The sequence below is a fragment of the Oncorhynchus mykiss genome, chromosome 10, assembly GCF_057628025.1.
Source record: "Oncorhynchus mykiss isolate SJ-2025 chromosome 10, ASM5762802v1, whole genome shotgun sequence".
NCBI classification, from domain to species: domain Eukaryota; kingdom Metazoa; phylum Chordata; class Actinopteri; order Salmoniformes; family Salmonidae; genus Oncorhynchus; species Oncorhynchus mykiss.
Window position 1 is genome coordinate 87,755,697 of NC_143031.1, and position 16,537 is coordinate 87,772,233.

Sequence of the window (16,537 nt, forward strand, 5' to 3'; positions counted from 1 at the left end):
TGCGTTTTGAGAAGGAGTGTGTGTTTGTGTGTAATCCAGACAATTCTCACCTATCAGAGGGCCCCGGTGCACAGAGGTCCCTCCTCTCTGACCTTCTCCTCCAATGCGTTTTGAGAAGGAGTGTGTGTTTGTGTGTAATCCAGACAATTCTCACCTATCAGAGGGCCCCGGTGCACAGAGGTCCCTCCTCTCTGACCTTCTCCTCCAATGCGTTTTGAGAAGGAGTGTGTGTGTAATCCAGACAATTCTCACCTATCAGAGGGCCCCGGTGCACAGAGGTCCCTCCTCTCTGACCTTCTCCTCCAATGCGTTTTGAGAAGGAGTGTGTGTGTAATCCAGACAATTCTCACCTATCAGAGGGCCCCGGTGCACAGAGGTCCCGCCTCTCTGACCTTCTCCTCCAATGCGTTTTGAGAAGGAGTGTGTGTGTAATCCAGACAATTCTCACCTATCAGAGGGCCCCGGTGCACAGAGGTCCCTCCTCTCTGACCTTCTCCTCCAATGCGTTTTGAGAAGGAGTGTGTGTGTGTGTGTGTAATCCAGACAATTCTCACCTATCAGAGGGCCCCGGTGCACAGAGGTCCCTCCTCTCTGACCTTCTCCTCCAATGCGTTTTGAGAAGGAGTGTGTGTGTGTGTGTGTAATCCAGACAATTCTCACCTATCAGAGGGCCCCGGTGCACAGAGGTCCCGCCTCTCTGACCTTCTCCTCCAATGCGTTTTGAGAAGGAGTGTGTGTGTGTGTGTGTAATCCAGACAATTATCACCTATCACAAACATAGTCTACTTCAACTAAATAACACACTCAAAATTAGACGTTTTCACCTCGGATTTAATAACTGGTTGACCCTCCTTTGGCAGCAACAACATCAACCAAACGTTTTCTGTAGTTGCAGATCAGACCGGAGCAACAGTCCGGAGGAATGTCCTCTTTACAAAACCGTTTCAGTTCAGTTCAAATTCTTGTGATGTCTGGTGTGAACGGCTCTCTTGAGGTCTTCCCACAGCATCTCAATCGGGTTGAGGTCAGGACTGGGTCACTCCAGAAGGCGTATTTTCCTCTGTTGAAGCCATTCTGTTGTTGATTTACTTCTGTGTTTCCTGTTGCATCACCCAACATCTGTAGAGCTTCAATTGGCGGACAAATAGCCCAACATTCTCCTGCAAAATGTCTTGATAATCTTTGGGCAGAATTTGTGTGCTGTGCCTTTTTCTCTCCACACATAGTGTTGTGTGTTCCTTCAAAACAACTTCATTTGAGTTTTATCTGTCGACAGAATATTTTGGGTGGCTTCTTCTGTGGTGTCCTCCCATGAACACCATTCTTGTTTAGTGTTTTACGTATCGTAGACTCGTCAACAGAGATGTTAGCATGTTCCAGAGATTTCTGTAAGTGTTCAGCTGACACTCTAGGATTCTTCTTAACCTCATTGAGCGCTGTGCTCATCTTTGCAGGAAGGCCACTCCTTTAAATTTAACCTTTATTTACAGTAACTAAGCAAGTCAGTTAAAGAACAAATTATTATTTATGAAGACAGCCTACCCTGGCCAAACCCGGACAACGCTGAGCCAATTGTGAGCCTCCCTATGGGACTCCCAATCACGGCCGGATGTGATACAGCCTGGAATAGAACCAGGGACTGTAGTGACGCCTCTTGCGCGGAGATGTAGTGCCTTAGACAGCTGCGCCACTCGGGGAGCCCCATAACAAAGATGGTAACAACACAGTACATTTGCAAGAGGGACAACTAGTTACTAAAGCTAGCGCTGTGATTGGAGCGTTTCGCTTCCGCAGCTGCGCAGACACGGAGAACCTCGCTGGAGCTGTCATCTGGAAAGGGAGGAGAGGAACAGAAGAGAAGAACGACATAAACGCAGCGAGGACGCGAACACTCAAGAAAGAGGTGAGTGGTGTGGAATGTCCAGAATGCATTGCTCTTGAATAAAGGAGTTGCGTGTCACCGTGTTACCGTTATAACGGACACGCGACTAGAAACAGTTACGTGTCTCTGGCGTGAATAGGCTACGAACTTTTTTTTTCATATTTCTTTAGGCAAACGCGTCGGTGTTGGGTCGAGTTGGGGGGTTTGATGTGTTGTACAGTCTGGGGGAGGTGAGGGGAGAGAAAGAGATAAGAGACGAGGGCCTGCGACGACAGATGAGCACGTCTCTCTCCCACCTCCCCACCTCTGTCTCAACCATGAACAACTTTCTCTTGTTTCTCTCCAGACAATAGTTTAGCTCTACATTGAACTGTAGACTGTGTGGAAGTGGTGCGCCTTTATCTAGAGCTGCGCGGTTGTAGAAATCATTCACAGGGCTGTGCTTTGCAACCCGAGATAAAGACAGTTTCAGGTTGGATATCCTTAGAATATCCCCCTTGAAACGGTCTTTACCTCGGTGCTTTGCAACAAACCGTGGAGCCAAACACTGTGCGCCGCCGGTTGTGTGTTAAACTAACGGAGTAGTAAGGTAGCCTTCTCCACGGTGTCGGTAGCCTTCTCCACGGTGTCGGTAGCCTTCTCCACGGTGTCGGTAGTATTGTGCTGTCATTACACCGTTACCCTGTCAGTGTGATGGTGGACTGTAGGCTAGTTAGACCACAGACACCATTGACTATTGACTTGACGACTATAGGGAGCAGCGCTACTCTGTGGATGTGAGTTGAGTCTTGGGACGTTATGGAGACTAGTCTACTGACTACCCTGTTACCGCTACTAACTAGTCTTATTACCCCTGAATGTGTTTCATGGGATGTTTACAGTGTTGTTGATGTCCCCACTCTGTGATGGTATTCACAGCTGTGTGTTGGGTTTAAAAGCCACAGTAGGTAACGTTTTTGAAGCGACCCGATCAAATTCACATAAAATTTGAGTAATAAATCTGTCATTCTCCCTAACCACTTTTCCAGCAACAGTTTTTACGCAGGTAAAATTAAACCGTTCCAGTTAAATGTTGTTCAGAGGGGTTTAATGTGGATTTCAGTTGAATTCATTCAGTTCATTCAACTGACTAGGTACCCCCCTTTACAACTGACTAGGTACCCCCCTTTACAACTGACTAGGTACCCCCCTTTACAACTGACTAGGTACCCCCCTTTACATCTGACTAGGTACCCCCCTTTACAACTGACTAGGTACCCCCCTTTACAACTGACTAGGTATCCCCCTTTACAACTGACTAGGTACCCCCCTTTACAACTGACTAGGTATCCCCCTTTACAACTGACTAGGTACCCCCCTTTACAACTGACTAGGTACCCCCCTTTACAACTGACTAGGTATCCCCCTTTACAACTGACTAGGTACCCCCCTTTACAACTGACTAGGTATCCCCCTTTACAACTGACTAGGTACCCCCCTTTACAACTGACTAGGTATTCCCCTTTACAACTGACTATGTACCCCCCTTTACAACTGACTAGGTACCCCCCTTTACAACTGACTAGGTACCCCCCTTTACAACTGACTAGGTATCCCCCTTTACAACTGACTAGGTACCCCCCTTTACAACTGACTAGGTATCCCCCTTTACAACTGACTAGGTACCCCCCTTTACAACTGACTAGGTACCCCCCTTTACAACTGACTAGGTATCCCCCTTTACAACTGACTAGGTACCCCCCTTTACAACTGACTAGGTATCCCCCTTTACAACTGACTAGGTACCCCCCTTTACAACTGACTAGGTATTCCCCTTTACAACTGACTATGTACCCCCCTTTACAACTGACTAGGTACCCCCCTTTACAACTGACTAGGTACCCCCCTTTACAACTGACTAGGTACCCCCCTTTACAACTGACTAGGTACCCCCCTTTACAACTGACTAGGTACCCCCCTTTACAACTGACTAGGTACCCCCCTTTACAACTGACTAGGTATCCCCCTTTACATCTGACTAGGTACCCCCCTTTACAACTGACTAGGTACCCCCCTTTACATCTGACTAGGTACCCCCCTTTACAACTGACTAGGTATCCCTCTTTACAACTGACTAGGTATCCCCCTTTACAACTGACTAGGTACCCCCCTTTACAACTGACTAGGTACCCCCCTTTACAACTGACTAGGTACCCCCCTTTACAACTGACTAGGTATCCCCCTTTACAACTGACTAGGTATCCCCCTCTCTCTTTTCATTAGGCTACAGATCACATAAATTATGATGAACTTCACAGGATGGTGAAAGTGCACGGTGATCTTGATTCTCCTTTCAAATACATATTGATTATACTCTTATTTTGTAGACTAGCCTACCTGCACAGTCTACCCTCCTGTTATCCATAATCATCTAGTTTTGTAGACTAGCCTACCTGCACAGTCTACCCTCCTGTTATCCATAATCATCTAGTTTTGTAGACTAGCCTACCTGCACAGTCTACCCTCCTGTTATCCATAATCATCTAGTTTTGTAGACTAGCCTACCTGCACAGTCTACCCTCCTGTTATCCCTAATCATCTAGTTTTGTAGACTAGCCCCGCCTGCACAGTCTACCCTCCTGTTATCTATAATCATCTAGTTTTGTAGACTAGCCCCGCCTGCACAGTCTACCCTCATGTTATCCATAATCATCTAGTTTTGTAGACTAGCCTACCTGCACAGTCTACCCTCCTGTTATCCCTAATCATCTAGTTTTGTAGACTAGCCTACCTGCACAGTCTACCCTCCTGTTATCCAGAATCATCTAGTTTTGTAGACTAGCCTACCTGCACAGTCTCCCCTCCTGTTATCCCTTGGCACATCTAAACACCTTTATTGTGGGGTGTTGCTATAGGCCACCACGTGCTAACAGTCAGTATCTAAATAATATGTGTGAAATGCTTGATAGTGTATGTGATGTAAACAGAGAGGTTAACAGACTTGATAGTGTATGTGATGTAAACAGAGAGGTTAACAGACTTGATAGTGTATGTGATGTAAACAGAGAGGTTAACAGACTTGATAGTGTATGTGATGTAAACAGAGAGGTTAACAGACTTGATAGTGTATGTGATGTAAACAGAGAGGTTAACAGACTTGATAGTGTATGTGATGTAAACAGAGAGGTTAACAGACTTGATAGTGTATGTGATGTAAACAGAGAGGTTAACAGACTTGATAGTGTATGTGATGTAAACAGAGAGGTTAACAGACTTGATAGTGTATGTGATGTAAACAGAGAGGTTAACAGACTTGATAGTGTATGTGATGTAAACAGAGAGGTTAACAGACTTGATAGTGTATGTGATGTAAACAGAGAGGTTAACAGACTTGATAGTGTGTGTGATGTAAACAGAGAGGTTAACAGACTTGATAGTGTGTGTGATGTAAACAGAGACGTTAACAGACTTGATAGTGTATGTGATGTAAACAGAGAGGTTAACAGACTTGATAGTGTGTGTGATGTAAACAGAGAGGTTAACAGACTTGATAGTGTATGTGATGTAAACAGAGAGAGGTCTACTTTCTCAGGGACCTGAATATTGACTGGTTTTCATCAAGCTGTCTGCTCAACAGGAAGCTTCTCACTGTAACCAGTGTCTGTAAACTGGTTCAGGTTATTAATCAACCCACTCAACAGGAAGCTCCTCACTGTAACCAGTGTCTGTAATCTGGTTCAGGTTATTAATCAACCCACTCAACAGGAAGCTTCTCACTGTAACCAGTGTCTGTAAACTGGTTCAGGTTATTAATCAACCCACTCAACAGGAAGCTCCTCACTGTAACCAGTCTGTAATCTGGTTCAGGTTATTAATCAACCCACTCAACAGGAAGCTCCTCACTGTAACCAGTGTCTGTAATCTGGTTCAGGTTATTAATCAACCCACTCAACAGGAAGCTCCTCACTGTAACCAGTGTCTGTAATCTGGTTCAGGTTATTAATCAACCTACCAGGGTGTTTACAAACAACCACAGGAACAAATATCGATCACATTTATACTTATGCTGTAGAACTTTGTTCTGAAGTTGGATGCAGTGATCGCAATATAATGACTAGTCAACCAGCACAGTCTTTCCTGCACAGCCTATCTGCACTCATGTCCATGTCAAACCTGCTAGTCTACCTGCTAGTCTACCTGCTAGTCTACCTGCTAGTCTACCTGCTAGTCTACCTGCACAGCCTATCTGCACTCATGTCCATGTCAAAGGACTAATGACCACCAACATGTGAATTTCATAGGAGCATGTTAAATAGGGTGTCAACATGTGAATTTCATAGGAGCATGTTAAATAGGGTGTCAACATGTGAATTTCATAGGAGCATGTTAAATAGGGTGTCAAATGACTAATGACCACCAACATGTGAATTTCATAGGAGCATGTTAAATAGGGTGTCAACATGTGAATTTCATAGGAGCATGTTAAATAGGGTGTCAACATGTGAATTTCATAGGATCATGTTAAATAGGGTGTCAAATGACTAATGACCACCAACATGTGAATTTCATAGGAGCATGTTAAATAGGGTGTCAACATGTGAATTTCATAGGAGCATGTTAAATAGGGTGTCAACATGTGAATTTCATAGGATCATGTTAAATAGGGTGTCAAATGACTAATGACCACCAACATGTGAATTTCATAGGAGCATGTTAAATAGGGTGTCAACATGTGAATTTCATAGGAGCATGTTAAATAGGGTGTCAACATGTGAATTTCATCGGAGCATGTTAAATAGGGTGTCAAATGACTAATGACCACCAACATGTGAATTTCATCGGAGCATGTTAAATAGGGTGTCAACATGTGAATTTCATCGGAGCATGTTAAATAGGGTGTCAACATGTGAATTTCATCGGAGCATGTTAAATAGGGTGTCAACATGTGAATTTCATCGGAGCATGTTAAATAGGGTGTCAACATGTGAATTTCATCGAAGCATGTTAAATAGGGTGTCAACATGTGAATTTCATCGGAGCATGTTAAATAGGGTGTCAACATGTGAATTTCATCGGAGCATGTTAAATAGGGTGTCAACATGTGAATTTCATAGGAGCATGTTAAATAAGGTGTCAACATGTGAATTTCATCGGAGCATGTTAAATAGGGTGTCAACATGTGAATTTCATCGGAGCATGTTAAATAGGGTGTCAACATGTGAATTTCATAGGAGCATGTTAAATAGGGTGTCAACATGTGAATTTCATAGGAGCATGTTAAATAGGGTGTCAACATGTGAATTTCATAGGAGCATGTTAAATAGGGTGTCAACATGTGAATTTCATAGGAGCATGTTAAATAGGGTGTCAACATGTGAATTTCATAGGAGCATGTTAAATAGGGTGTCAACATGTGAATTTCATAGGAGCATGTTAAATAGGGTGTCAACATGTGAATTTCATAGGAGCATGTTAAATAGGGTGTCAAATGACTAATGACCACCAACATGTGAATTTCATAGGAGCATGTTAAATAGGGTGTCAACATGTGAATTTCATCGGAGCATGTTAAATAGGGTGTCAACATGTGAATTTCATAGGAGCATGTTAAATAGGGTGTCAACATGTGAATTTCATCGGAGCATGTTAAATAGGGTGTCAACATGTGAATTTCATAGGAGCATGTTAAATAGGGTGTCAACATGTGAATTTCATAGGAGCATGTTAAATAGGGTGTCAACATGTGAATTTCATAGGAGCATGTTAAATAGGGTGTCAACATGTGAATTTCATAGGAGCATGTTAAATAAGGTGTCAACATGTGAATTTCATAGGATCATGTTAAATAGGGTGTCAATATGTGAATTTCATAGGAGCATGTTAAATAGGGTGTCAACATGTGAATTTCATAGGAGCATGTTAAATAGGGTGTCAACATGTGAATTTCATAGGAGCATGTTAAATAGGGTGTCAACATGTGAATTTCATAGGATCATGTTAAATAGGGTGTCAATATGTGAATTTCATAGGAGCATGTTAAATAGGGTGTCAACATGTGAATTTCATAGGAGCATGTTAAATAGGGTGTCAACATGTGAATTTCATAGGAGCATGTTAAATAGGGTGTCAACATGTGAATTTCATAGGAGCATGTTAAATAGGGTGTCAACATGTGAATTTCATAGGAGCATGTTAAATAGGGTGTCAAAGGAAAGCTAATAGTCTATTTTTTTGTTGTTGTTGTAAATTATGACATATATATATATATATATATACATTTATACATTTTTCAATCATCCCCGAAATGAGGAAAAAGCAAAAGGCTTTGATTTCTGGTCAAACTGATGGAAACGGGTCGTAGAAAACATCTCTTAAAAAGAGACTTTTCCTGGTCCAATCAGAGGGCCAAGAGTCACGAGCCAATCAGAGGGCCGAGAGTCACGAGCCAATCAGAGGGCCGAGAGTCACGAGCCAATCAGAGGGCCGAGAGTCACGAGCCAATCAGAGGGCAGAGAGTCACGAGCCAATCAGAGGGCCGAGAGTCACGAGCCAATCAGAGGGCTGAGAGTCACGAGCCAATCAGATGGCAGAGAGTCACGAGCCAATCAGAGGGCAGAGAGTCACGAGCCAATCAGAGGGCCAAGAGTCACGAGCAAATCGTTGCTTTGCCAGTCGATGCTGCGACTACTGTCTCTGACTGTGTGGAGAGGAATCTACGGAGACTCTGTGCCACTAAATGAACAAAACCCGGCCAGATCATTTCAAGTCATCAGTCTTTAATCAAAGTCCAGTCCAAGTCAAGTCTCAAGTTATCAAATTTGTGACTCAAGTCAGACTCGAGTTCAAGTCAAGTCTCAAGTTATCAAATTTGTGACTCAAGTCAGACTCGAGTTCAAGTCAAGTCTCAAGTTATCAAATTTGTGACTCAAGTCAGACTCGAGTTCAAGTCAAGTCTCAAGTTATCAAATTTGTGACTCAAGTCAGACTAGAGTCCACGTCCTCCTGTAATGATGCATTTCTGTGTAGAACAGATCAGGGACCTTCCACTTACTGTAGTTTAATAATTCTTTCTGAGTCAGTGTGTCATGTCATCGCTGAGACTCCATTCTTTCTGAGTCAGTGTGTCATGTCATCGCTGACAATCCATTCTTTCTGAGTCAGTGTGTCATGTCATCGCTGAGACTCCATTCTTTCTGAGTCAGTGTGTCATGTCATCGCTGAGACTCCATTCTTTCTGAGTCAGTGTGTCATGTCATTGCTGAGACTCCATTCTTTCTGAGTCAGTGTGTCATGTCATCGCTGAGACTCCATTCTATCTGAGTCAGTGTGTCATGTCATCCTTGACAATCCATTCTTTCTGAGTCAGTGTGTCAATGTCATCGCTGAGACTCCATTCTATCTGAGTCAATGTGTCATGTCATCGCTGAGACTCCATTCTATCAGAGTCAGTGTGTCATGTCATCGCTGACACTCCATTCTTTCTGAGTCAGTGTGTCAATGTCATCGCTGAGACTCCATTCTATCAGAGTCCGTGTGTCATGTCATCGCTGACAATCCATTCTTTCTGAGTCAGTGTGTCAATGTCATCGCTGAGACTCCATTCTATCAGAGTCAGTGTGTCATGTCATCGCTGACACTCCATTCTTTCTGAGTCAGTGTGTCAATGTCATCGCTGAGACTCCATTCTATCAGAGTCCGTGTGTCATGTCATCGCTGAGACTCCATTCTTTCAGCAGACATGGTTTAGTGTTAATTCAGAGCAGATATTTAGCAGAGTTCTAGGAAAACGTGGACACACTAAAAAACGGTGGGAGATTTTTCTTCCATCTGCACAGTTCTTACAGTAAATGTTTTAGTAAAATTTTCAGTTCACATTTTTAAAAGTCGTTCTTCTTTATAGAGTTGTATGTTTTTAAAAAACTTTGAAATCAATGTTTTTTTTGGTAGTGAAAAATGTTAGTCTCAGCTGATCCGTTACAGTGGAACTGTGCTGTTTGTCTTTCTGTTAATGGCCTGTTTATGTTGCAAGGGCTTCTGGGAAATGAATATAAATAACATTCCTGTGAACAACTTTCCTGTGTTCTGAAGATTATAAATGTTTTGTCCTTTCGAACTTGGACACTGAACCTCAGAGTTTTCTAAATGATGACTCCTTGTTGGATAAAAGGAGAGGTAGAGTGTGTCTCTGTGTCTCTCTGGACAGACCCTGGTCTGCAGTGTGTCTCTCTGGACAGACCCTGGTCTGCAGTGTGTTTCTGTGTCTCTCTCTGGACAGACCCTGGTCTGCAGTGTGTCTCTCTGGACAGACCCTGGTCTGCAGTGTGTCTCTGTGTCTCTCTCTGGACAGACCCTGGTCTGCAGTGTGTCTCTGTGTCTCTCTGGACAGACCCTGGTCTGCAGTGTGTCTCTGTGTCTCTCTGGACAGACCCTGGTCTGCAGTGTGTTTCTGTGTCTCTCTGGACAGACCCTGGTCTGCAGTGTGTCTCTCTGGACAGACCCTGGTCTGCAGTGTGTTTCTGTGTCTCTCTCTGGACAGACCCTGGTCTGCAGTGTGTCTCTCTGGACAGACCCTGGTCTGCAGTGTGTTTCTGTGTGTCTCTCTGGACAGACCCTGGTCTGCAGTGTGTCTCTCTGGACAGACCCTGGTCTGCAGTGTGTCTCTCTGGACAGACCCTGGTCTGCAGTGTGTTTCTGTGTCTCTCTGGACAGACCCTGGTCTGCAGTGTGTCTCTCTCTGGACAGACCCTGGTCTGCAGTGTGTCTCTCTCTGGACAGACCCTTGTCTGCAGTGTGTTTCTGTGTCTCTCTGGACAGACCCTGGTCTGCAGTGTGTCTCTGTGTCTCTCTGGACTGACCCTGGTCTGCAGTGTGTCTCTCTCTGGACAGACCCTGGTCTGCAGTGTGTCTCTCTCTGGACATACCCTGGTCTGCAGTGTGTCTCTCTCTGGACAGACCCTGGTCTGCAGTGTGTCTCTCTGGACAGACCCTGGTCTGCAGTGTGTCTCTCTGGACAGACCCTGGTCTGCAGTGTGTTTCTGTGTCTCTCTGGACAGACCCTGGTCTGCAGTGTGTCTCTGTGTCTCTCTGGACAGACCCTGGTCTGCAGTGTGTCTCTCTGGACAGACCCTGGTCTGCAGTGTGTTTCTGTCTCTCTGGACAGACCCTGGTCTGCAGTGTGTCTCTGTGTCTCTCTGGACAGACCCTGGTCTGCAGTCTGTCTCTCTGGACAGACCCTGGTCTGCAGTGTGTCTCTGTGTCTCTCTGGACAGACCCTGGTCTGCAGTGTGTCTCTGTGTCTCTCTGGACAGACCCTGGTCTGAGTGTGTCTCTCGCTGGACAGACCCTGGTCTGCAGTGTGTCTCTCTCTCTGGCCAGACCCTGGTCTGCAGTGTGTGTGTGTGTTTGTGTCTCTCTGGACAGACCCTGGTCTGCAGTGTGTGTGTGTGTTTCTGTCTCTCTGGACAGACCCTGGTCTGCAGTGTGTTTCTGTGTCTCTCTGGACAGACCCTGGTCTGCAGTGTGTGTGTGTGTTTGTGTCTCTCTCTCTCTGGCCAGACCCTGTCCTGCAGTGTGTTTGTGTCTAGGGGACATGATGTCATTGCTAATAGCAGTTGGTTGTTAAGTTATGTTATATTCCAACCCTTCCCTTCTCTCTCTCTCTCTCTCTCTCTCTCTCTGTCTCTCTCTCTCTCTCTCTCTCTCCCTCTCTCTCTCTTTCTCTCTCTCTCTCTCTCTCTCTCTCTCTCCCTCTCTCGCTCTCTCTCTCTCTCTCTCTCTCCCTCTCCCTCTCCCTCTCTCTCTCTCTCTCTCTCTCTCTCTCTCTCTCTCTGTCTCTCTCTCTCTCTCTCTCTCTCCCTCTCTCTCTCTTTCTCTCTCTCTCTCTCTCTCTCTCTCTCTCTCTCTCTCTCTCTCTCTCTCCCTCTCTCGCTCTCTCTCTCTCTCTCTCTGTCTCTCTCTCTCTCTCTCTCTCTCTCTCTCTCTCCCTCTCCCTCTCTCTCTCTCTCTCTCTCTCTCTCTCTCTCTCCCTCTCCCTCTCTCTCTCTCTCTCTCTCTCTCTCTCTCTCTCTCGCTCTCTCTCCCCCCCCCCCCCCCTCTCTCTCTCTCAATTCAATTCAATCCCGTTTCAATTTAACTTCAGTTTCATTTCAATGTAATTTCAATTCAAGGGTTTTATTTTCACGGGAAACACGTGTTAATGTCGCCAAAGCAAGTGAAATAGATAATAAACAATAAAATGAACGGTTACATTACACTCACAGAAGTTCCAAAAGAATAAAGACATTTTAAATGTCATATTATGTCTATATACAGTGTTGTAACGATGCGCAAATAGTTAAAGTACAAAAGGGAAAATAAATAAGCATAAGAGAGACTCTGGGTTGAGGTCAGTGAACTGACTGTGAACGCTCTGAGAGACTCTGGGTTGAGGTCAGTGGACTGACTGTGAACGCTCTGAGAGACTCTGGGTTGAGGTCAGTGGACTGACTGTGAACGCTCTGAGAGACTCTGGGTTGAGGTCAGTGAACTGACTGTGAACGCTCTGAGAGACTCTGGGTTGAGGTCAGTGGACTGACTGTGAACGCTCTGAGAGACTCTAGGTTGAGGTCAGTGGACTGACTGTGAACGCTCTGAGAGACTCTGGGTTGAGGTCAGTGAACTGACTGTGAACGCTCTGAGAGACACTGGGTTGAGGTCAGTGGGCTGACTGTGAACGCTCTGAGAGACTATGGGTTGAGGTCAGTGGGCTGACTGTGAACGCTCTGAGAGACTCTGGGTTGAGGTCAGTGGGCTGACTGTGAACGCTCTGAGGGACTCTAGGTTGAGGTCAGTGGGCTGACTGTGAACGCTCTGAGAGACTCTGGGTTGAGGTCAGTGGGCTGACTGTGAACGCTCTGAGAGACTCTGGGTTGAGGTCAGTGGGCTGACTGTGAACGCTCTGAGAGACTCTAGGTTGAGGTCAGTGGGCTGACTGTGAACGCTCTGAGAGACTCTGGGTTGAGGTCAGTGGGCTGACTGTGAACGCTCTGAGAGACTCTGGGTTGAGGTCAGTGGACTGACTGTGAACGCTCTGAGAGACTCTAGGTTGAGGTCAGTGGACTGACTGTGAACGCTCTGAGGGACTCTGGGTTGAGGTCAGTGGGCTGACTGTGAACGCTCTGAGAGACTCTGGGTTGAGGTCGGTGATAAAGTAGTCTACAGTACTACTGCCTAGAGATGAGCTATAGGTTCCCTATATAGTGCACTACTTTATAGCACCCTATTCCTTATATAGTGCACTACTTTAGACCAGAGCCCTATTCCCTATATAGTGCACTACTTTAGACCAGAGCCCTATTCCCTATATAGTGCACTAGTTTAGACCAGAGCCCTATTCCCTATATAGTGCTACTACTATAGACCAGAGCCCTATTCCCTATATAGTGCACTACTTTAGACCAGAGCCCTATTCCCTATATAGTGCACTAGTTTAGACCAGAGCCCTATTCCCTATATAGTGCACTAGTTTAGACCAGAGCCCTATTCCTTATATAGTGCACTACTTTAGACCAGAGCCCTATTCCCTATATAGTGCACTACTTTAGACCAGAGCCCTATTCCCTATATAGTGCACTAGTTTAGACCAGAGCCCTATTCCCTATATAGTGCTACTAATATAGACCAGAGCCCTATTCCCTATATAGTGCACTAGTTTAGACCAGAGCCCTATTCCCTATATAGTGCTACTAATATAGACCAGAGCCCTATTCCCTATATAGTGGTACTACTATAGACCAGAGCCCTATTCCCTATATAGTGGTACTACTAGTGACCAGGGCCCTATTCCCTATATAGTGGTACTACTAGTGACCAGAGCCCTATTCCCTATATAGTACACTACTATAGACCAGAGCCCTATTCCCTATATAGTGGTACTACTATAGACCAGAGCCCTATTCCCTATATAGTGCACTACTAGTGACCAGAGCCCTATTCCCTATATAGTGCACTAGTTTAGACCAGAGCCCTATTCCCTATATAGTGGTACTACTATAGACCAGAGCCCTATTCCCTGTATAGTGGTACTACTATAGACCAGAGCCCTATTCCCTATATAGTGGTACTACTATAGACCAGAGCCCTATTCCCTATATAGTACACTACTTTAGACCAGAGCCCTATTCCCTATATAGTGGTACTACTATAGACCAGAGCCCTATTCCCTATATAGTACACTACTATAGACCAGAGCCCTATTCCCTATATAGTGGTACTACTATAGACCAGAGCCCTATTCCCTATATAGTACACTACTTTAGACCAGAGCCCTATTCCCTATATAGTGGTACTACTATAGACCAGAGCCCTATTCCCTATATAGTGGTACTACTATAGACCAGAGCCCTATTCCCTATATAGTGGTACTACTATAGACCAGAGCCCTATTCCCTATATAGTGGTACTACTATAGACCAGAGCCCTATTCCCTATATAGTGCACTACTATAGACCAGAGCCCTATTCCCTATATAGTGGTACTACTATAGACCAGAGCCCTATTCCCTATATAGTGGTACTACTATAGACCAGAGCCCTATTCCCTATATAGTACACTACTTTAGACCAGAGCCCTATTCCCTATATAGTACACTACTATAGACCAGAGCCCTATTCCCTATATAGTGGTACTACTATAGACCAGAGCCCTATTCCCTATATAGTGGTACTACTATAGACCAGAGCCCTATTCCCTATATAGTACACTACTATAGACCAGAGCCCTATTCCCTATATAGTGGTACTACTATAGACCAGAGCCCTATTCCCTATATAGTGCACTACTATAGACCAGAGCCCTATTCCCTATATAGTGGTACTACTATAGACCAGAGCCCTATTCCCTATATAGTGGTACTACTATAGACCCTATTCCCTATATAGTGGTACTACTATAGACCCTATTCCCTATATAGTGGTACTACTATAGACCAGAGCCCTATTCCCTATATAGTGCACTACTATAGACCAGAGCCCTATTCCCTATATAGTGGTACTACTATAGACCAGAGCCCTATTCCCTATATAGTGGTACTACTATAGACCCTATTCCCTATATAGTGGTACTACTATAGACCAGAGCCCTATTCCCTATATAGTGGTACTACTATAGACCAGAGCCCTATTCCCTATATAGTGGTACTACTATAGACCAGAGCCCTATTCCCTATATAGTGCACTACTATAGACCAGAGCCCTATTCCCTATATAGTGGTACTACTATAGACCAGAGCCCTATTCCCTATATAGTACACTACTTTAGACCAGAGTCCTATTCCCTATATAGTGGTACTACTATAGACCAGAGCCCTATTCCCTATATAGTACACTACTTTAGACCAGAGCCCTATTCCCTATATAGTGCACTACTTTAGACCAGAGCCCTATTCCCTATATAGTGGTACTACTATAGACCTATAGACCCTATTCCCTATATAGTGGCACTACTATAGACCAGAGCCCTATTCCCTATATAGTGGTACTACTATAGACCCTATTCCCTATATAGTGGTACTACTATAGACCAGAGCCCTATTCCCTATATAGTACACTACTATAGACCAGAGCCCTATTCCCTATATAGTGGTACTACTATAGACCAGAGCCCTATTCCCTATATAGTGGTACTACTATAGACCAGAGCCCTATTCCCTATATAGTGGTACTACTATAGACCAGAGCCCTATTCCCTATATAGTGGTACTACTATAGACCAGAGCCCTATTCCCTATATAGTGGTACTACTATAGACCAGAGCCCTATTCCCTATATAGTGGTACTACTATAGACCCTATTCCCTATATAGTGGTACTACTATAGACCAGAGCCCTATTCCCTATATAGTGGTACTACTATAGACCAGAGCCCTATTCCCTATATAGTGGTACTACTATAGACCAGAGCCCTATTCCCTATATAGTGCACTACTATAGACCAGAGCCCTATTCCCTATATAGTGGTACTACTATAGACCAGAGCCCTATTCCCTATATAGTACACTACTTTAGACCAGAGTCCTATTCCCTATATAGTGGTACTACTATAGACCAGAGCCCTATTCCCTATATAGTACACTACTTTAGACCAGAGCCCTATTCCCTATATAGTGCACTACTTTAGACCAGAGCCCTATTCCCTATATAGTGGTACTACTATAGACCAGAGCCCTATTCCCTATATAGTACACTACTTTAGACCAGAGCCCTATTCCCTATATAGTGGTACTACTATAGACCTATAGACCCTATTCCCTATATAGTGGCACTACTATAGACCAGAGCCCTATTCCCTATATAGTGGTACTACTATAGACCCTATTCCCTATATAGTGGTACTACTATAGACCAGAGCCCTATTCCCTATATAGTACACTACTATAGACCAGAGCCCTATTCCCTATATAGTGGTACTACTATAGACCAGAGCCCTATTCCCTATATAGTGGTACTACTATAGACCAGAGCCCTATTCCCTATATAGTGGTACTACTATAGACCAGAGCCCTATTCCCTATATAGTGGTACTACTATAGACCAGAGCCCTATTCCCTATATAGTGGTACTACTATAGACCAGAGCCCTATTCCCTATATAGTGGTACTACTATAGACCAGAGCCCTATTCCCTATATAGTGGTACTACTA

The 16,537-nt window shown here is 44.6% G+C and overlaps 1 protein-coding gene across 1 annotated transcript in view; it reads left to right on the top strand.

The window, feature by feature from the left end:
- Positions 1–736: 736 nt before the first annotated feature.
- The window catches only part of apbb2b (amyloid beta precursor protein binding family B member 2b), a 76,454-nt gene continuing 60,653 nt past the window's right edge, over positions 737–16,537 (top strand). Inside the window, exon 1 of the mRNA XM_090188388.1 lies at positions 737–1,903. The gene's annotated coding sequence lies outside the window, so the exon portion shown is untranslated. The remainder of the gene's footprint in view (positions 1,904–16,537) is intronic.